Source organism: Bidens hawaiensis, unplaced genomic scaffold, assembly GCF_021521415.1.
Source record: "Bidens hawaiensis isolate Kalapana, Puna unplaced genomic scaffold, B.hawaiensis_p1.1 tig00045927_1, whole genome shotgun sequence".
NCBI lineage: Eukaryota > Viridiplantae > Streptophyta > Magnoliopsida > Asterales > Asteraceae > Bidens > Bidens hawaiensis.
In genome coordinates this window covers 1-6,375 of record NW_027498164.1, presented here as the reverse complement: position 1 = coordinate 6,375, position 6,375 = coordinate 1, and the positions used below count along the sequence as shown (strand labels likewise).

Here is a 6,375-nt window from a genome sequence, read left to right as displayed (position 1 = left end):
ACTGGCCTATCCGATCATCTTCATATCCCGTGTACAAAACTTTGGAGTTCAAGGATGACACGTTTCCGAAGCTCGTACATCAGTCCACTCTATCCACCCATCCGTTTAGAGACCACCCTTTGGAGAAAGTTACCATATTTAAGAAAACCTCATGGCCAAACTTTGAATCCTTATTTCGTTACAATCACATGTGTGACTTAAACCTAAGATTTTCCTTTTCTAGTGAAGTCTTTAAATGCCTTACCAGTTACCCCAACCATTTGGACTGAAGACTTGTTTATATGAATTATTTTGCTTAAAAATGTATTTTTTATAATAAGTTAATTAAACATATAATATAATAATAATAAGAGTAAAGTGCCATTTCGTCCTTCTGGTTTGACAAATAATGCGAATTTAGTCTAAAAATTTTATTTTTTGCATATGGACCCCCACGTTTCTCAATTCTTGTCAATTACATCCAAATCACTAACCCCGTTAAATTTAATCGTTAAGTCAGGGGTAGACATGTCTTTTCACATTTTATTTATTATAATACTTATTTTAGTGAACTGCAATTTTCGTCCCTGTGGTTTGTCCAAATCTGCGGTTTTAGTCTAATAGTTTCAAGTTTGTAATTTTCGTCCCTATCAAATTTGCGATTTTCGTGCTTGTAGGTATTTTCATTTCACTTGCAGTTAATCCCGAATTTATTAACCTTGTTAAGTATGGTCGTTAACCCATCCGCGTGCCCTTCACGTGATGACCAATTTTGTTGTTTTTCTCCCAAAATAAACCTTAGTCCTAATTCGCAAGCCCTCATGAGAGGCTGGGGTGTATTTGGGAAAAAAAGAACAAAAATGCCCCTCGCGTGAAGGGCACACTGTTGGGTTTACGACTAGACTTGACGAGATTAATGAATTCGAATTGAATTGCAAGTGAAATGAAACCATATTGACGAAAAATGCAAATTTGAAACTACTGGACTAAACCGCATATTTGGACAAACCACAGGGACAAAAAACGCAGTTAACTAGAAATAAGTATTATATAAAGAAAGAGTGAAAAGACATGTTTGCCCCTGCCTTAACGATTAAATTTAATGGGGTTATTGATTTGGATGTAATTGGCAAGAATTGGTAAACGTAGAGGGTCTATACACAAAAAATAAACTATCTGAACTAAATTCGCATTATTTGTCAAACCAAAAGGACGAAAATGACACTTTACTCTAATAAAGTTAGGAGTTTGTTTTGGAGTTAGGGTATCTTTAGCCTAACACACTTTTCCAGATTCCCAAACGCCACCACCCCAACTCTCTCTCTCTGTTTATAAATAGAAATATAAACCCACCCACCACACTCTCCCTTGATTACTCCGCTCGTTGCATTTCACCTCCGTAAGCTCATCCAGATCCTTTAATCTAACGCTACTTGTTTTCAATCTATCTGTTCGTTTTATATGTGATCACTGATCGATTTTGTGCCTGCTTCAGTTTAGGTTTTGTTTCGTTAGGTTAATCCGTTTTACCGATTAACGCTTGAGGAATATTATTTTGCTGCCGTAGATGCTGCTGCTTACATGCATGTCAAAATAATTGCAAAATTGTGATGTATTCAGATTTTTAGGTAAAACATAAGATTTTGATGTAGAGTAGTAGTAAGTGTGTTGAAATGGTTTTGTGATCTATTGTGCCAAATTATTTGTATAGACGGTTAAGATATGCTGTTGACCGATTTTACTTTGTAAAAATCATGTGAGTTTTATTTAGGAAAACTTATATAGGATGTTGAAAACTAACATCTGCAGAGAAGATATTGAGATTGAAATTGAAATTTAAAAGAAATATTATAGCCTGTGAAAAGAAAGTGTGATAGAGTGAGTGTTACTAAACTTCACAATTAAGAAAAAAAACATTGATGATGTGATGTGATGCCTACAACTGTTCATTTTCACACTATAATTAAGCAGTTTAAATTCATTTTGGTGAGTACAATGGCTGATTTTTAATGTTAATTAGATTATTAGGTTCTTTTCAGTTTAACATCTTTGCAATGTATGAGCCCTGTGATTGCTGCACTTTGGATTTATGAATATGGATTTGCTCACAATTATTAAACTATTGCTTTGATTTTTATTCTTCTTAATCATATTCTAGCTGGATTTTCGGTATGAGTTTGATTTATGGTTTTTGATGTTGATGTTCTGTACACTTGTTTGATCATAACCGTGAATCTTTCATTGTAAAGAAAAGACATATCATATGCATATGCCCCAATTTTGATAGAAAAACACACCCACCTCTATTTTAGGTATCGTCTTCATATTCATGTTTTTGAATGTGAACAGCATTATACTGTATTAGTGTATCACATCAATTCGTTCGGTGTAGATTAGTTACCAGTCATTCAGATGGTTCATTCTGATTATTAATTCTTTATTTTCATTTATATCCAGGTCAGCATGTCGTCCTTCACACTTCCAACTCAAACCATGCTCCAAACCGCACCCCAAACCATGGTCAAAACCGCTCCCCAAACCATGGTCAGCTCTTTCCTAAAGTACCCATCCACTCTTCCAACAGTTATCAGCATCTCGAAAACATTTGGGTTAAAAACTGGCTCATCCTATAGAACAACTGCAATGGCTACATACAAGGTTAAACTTGTGGGACCCGAAGGTGAAGAACACGAGTTTGATGCACCTGATGATTGTTACATTCTTGACTCAGCTGAGAGTGCTGGAGTCGAGCTGCCATACTCTTGCAGGGCAGGTGCGTGCTCAACATGTGCGGGAAAGCTGGTGACTGGTGGTGTTGACCAATCAGATGGGTCGTTTCTTGATGATAACCAAATGAAAGAGGGTTACTTGTTGACTTGCATTTCATACCCGACTTCTGATTGTGTTGTTCACACACACAAAGAAGGTGATCTTTACTAAGTTTGATATGTGAACGGTTTGACAATTTGTTCTTTAGATTCTCTTGGTAGCAATAAGGAGTTTGAATCTTGTGAGTTGTGACATGATTTTGATATTCAGATGAAGAAATTCTAAACATTGTTATTTTAAAAACTCTATATGCATTGATAAGATACAAAACTCTATATGCATTGATAAGATACAAAACAAGTTACAAATGTATACTTGAAAATAAGATATGTGTTTGGGTGGCAGTCAAAGAACTTTGATGCAAGATTATCGTTCCTGGGATTTTGATGCAAAAAATAAAGACTTTGGCGCGCCAAAGAACTTGGTTCGGTCCAATTCTTAGGATCAATAAGATAAGAAGTCATTTGATATAAAAATAGGTGAACTGAATAAGGGTAAATGATTAAATGAAAAAAAAGGGAAATATATAATTTATTTTTAGGTTTGAGGAAACATGTAATCGATGGAGTTGTTAATGGTGTAAAAATTCCATTTTGTTATGAAAAACAAATGACAGAGATGAAAAGATTAATGGAATTGGTACCAGGAACACGAACTCAGATGCATTAATTTGGCTAAACATGCAAACCCGTTTGTTATTATTGAGAAACTTCACAAAATTCAATTACAATCTCTATAACCCAAAACACAGGTATTTTAATCTAACTTATCACATTTAGACTACAACTAGGATTGCTAAATAACATGATCATAATAATCATACTAACAATTAAATCTAATCATATTTAATTGCTTATAATTATCCACTATTTAAATCTTGTTACTTAACCTTGTACGCTAAGTAACGCTCTTAAACTGAAATTCCCAACAAAGATGTCACCATATTAACAAATACATTGTATTATTTAATATAGGTTACCTAAGTATTTATAAAAGATATATAATATAGGCTACCCAAGTATTGAAAAATAACACAAACTAAATTTGTAATCTTCAAACATTGTATTATTTCCAAGAGAAATATACCGAACTTTACAAATTGGCTGCTTTTTTAGGTGTTTCTTTCCTAATCACATTTTCTTTCCATATTTACATCATCCTCATCACCACTCTAATGAACACCGTAATCTTCATACCGTTACCGAATTTTATCATCCCGCTAGGCATCCATGTCGTCATCAAACCGAACAAACCGCAACATCAATCGGCCGTCCTCTCTATACGCATGCAATATATTCTGCGTCAGGATCTTTTCCGCTTTAATAACAAGCCTCCCGTTATGCCGATACGATTTAAAACATACCCGCTTCCCTAAAGAAGAAATCGGTGACGGCATTTCCTTCCCAATAATATTATTCCTAGACTTGATCTTTGGTTTAACCGGGATCTTGGTTCTAGCTTGTTTAATAATACTTTCGTGTCTTTCTGTCTCGAAAGTATGATCCGGGGAGAGAATATTAATATTCGAATCGGGTATCTCGTTAAGATTGATTAATCCTGACAACACGTCGACGGGTGAATCATCGAGCAGGCTCATGGGGATGTTGTGCTTGCATGGCGAAGCGGCTAATGGGTTATCAAAGATTTGTTGAAGGGTTCCACATGCAGCCATGTATTCGTCTCTTGTATTTGTTGTGTTCTTTTTTTATGAAGAAAACAATTGCACAACAACAAGAAGTTGGAAAAAGAAAATGTACCTTTAGAAAGAGAGTAGTTAGAAAGAGTAATTCGTAAAGTTAACGATCATAAGGGACAGGTGATGCTATTAAATAGTTTTTGGAATATTTTGTTTTTGTTACATTTTGGTGGTCGAGGATTAATGTGTCATGTAGATATTTGTTTGATTGTTTATGGAGCAAATTTGTTAATTGTAATATTTGAAACTGAATTAATTTCATGCATGATATATAATAATTTATTAGACGGGTGCCCGCATGATGCAGCGGGGTGCATGCACAAACACAATCGAACGCGTAACCGGTTGCCTTACGCTCGTATGTGGCACAATACACGCATTGATCGGTCGTGGCACGTGTAAACAATGTCAGCCGCCTAATTAATGCCTGAATGCACGTAACCGGTGCCGAAAATCAAGAAGCAAAATTGAAATATACAAAAATTTCAATTAAATCATTTCTTAAACCAATCTATTTTAAGCTGAATCACGTTCCGACATGACATTGTTCAAACCCGAATTGGTTATGAGTTGACCACTTTCAACCTGAAACCTGTACCGACCCGACCTGAACCAAATTAAAATTTTTTTTGTATCGACTCGTTCAAACCCTACTCCGGTCCGACACATGATCCGAGCTCACATGACCCGATCTTTTGTTGGTCATTAGTGGTATCACGTAATATGTTAACATTTTCAAATAAAAAAGTACAACAATATCATACTCAAATTAAAGAGAATAAAATGCTCGTTTTTTTGGTATATTATTTTAAAAATATTACTGTGTGAAAAAGTTGCGGCCGTTAAAAAATCACGGGGTAGTTGGTTTAGAAGAAGGGGTAGATTTGTAATATTACAATAAGTTTACACAAATTGATTAAAGTTAAAAGACTATTGTTATAAGTATATTTTTGAAACTAAATCGTTTAACCATATGTTATGTTTGCAAAGACTATAATACCCCTATTTAAAATTGTACTACATGTTTTATGAGTTGTAAAACTCTTAAAATGTTGCTTTAACTTTGCCCATCACTCATTCTTTATATATAGTATAGATATAGATAGTAGTGTTGGACTAATGAAAGTCAACTTTTATATTTTTTGTTAACGAGATCCTAATTTAATGGAAAAGTAAATTCGGCTGCTCTAATGAACGTTTAAGCTGATTTTATGTAATGATCATGAACTCATGATATATCCATGGTAGTTAACCAAAAATATCGAAGATGACATGAAATAACTAATGAATTCATGATGTCTAGGTTATAATCCAAAATATTGAAGAACTTATTAATTAATCCCTATCGAACCAAAGTTTTACAACTTTATAAAAACACAAACTATATATTTTCAAACTTCCTACATGCACATTGCATAATTCATATGATTTTGTAAGTCAGAAGCATAAAAAGTCGAATCATAATATGTATAATATGAAGTCGCAAAATCACTATAGGAAAGCAGTCACAAATCATCGTGGTCGCAAAACGGCGGCATACAAAATTAGTCGCAAAACTAGAAGCGGTCGCAACATTTGCAACCAAATTTATGGTCGAAAAATCCGGTCGCAAAAATTAAGCAAACCTGTGTTTTTCCCATCACATTTTCGGTCGCAAAGTCGCAACAGCGCAAGTTCTGCGACTAAGAGTAGCCAAGTGGTGATGTTAGTAAAGTAGCCAGCGGTGGAGCTTGTATTACGTGGCATGGGGATATGATCGATACAAGGACGTTTTCAGACGGGGGTCAATCTTTTTACATTCGGGTAGATGCATCTGAGTTAGGTATGTATGTCATTAACGTGTTTTTCATATCTTATTTTCTCAATAACTT

General features: G+C 34.6%; 1 pseudogene across 1 annotated transcript; it reads left to right on the top strand.

Moving 5' to 3' along the window:
* The first annotated feature begins 2,344 nt into the window (after positions 1-2,344).
* Positions 2,345-3,034, top strand: LOC143595966 (ferredoxin, root R-B1 pseudogene; annotated as a pseudogene). The gene is made up of 2 exons (XR_013146621.1): positions 2,345-2,360; positions 2,392-3,034. The product of XR_013146621.1 is annotated as a ferredoxin, root R-B1 pseudogene (transcript).
* Positions 3,035-6,375: the final 3,341 nt, after the last annotated feature.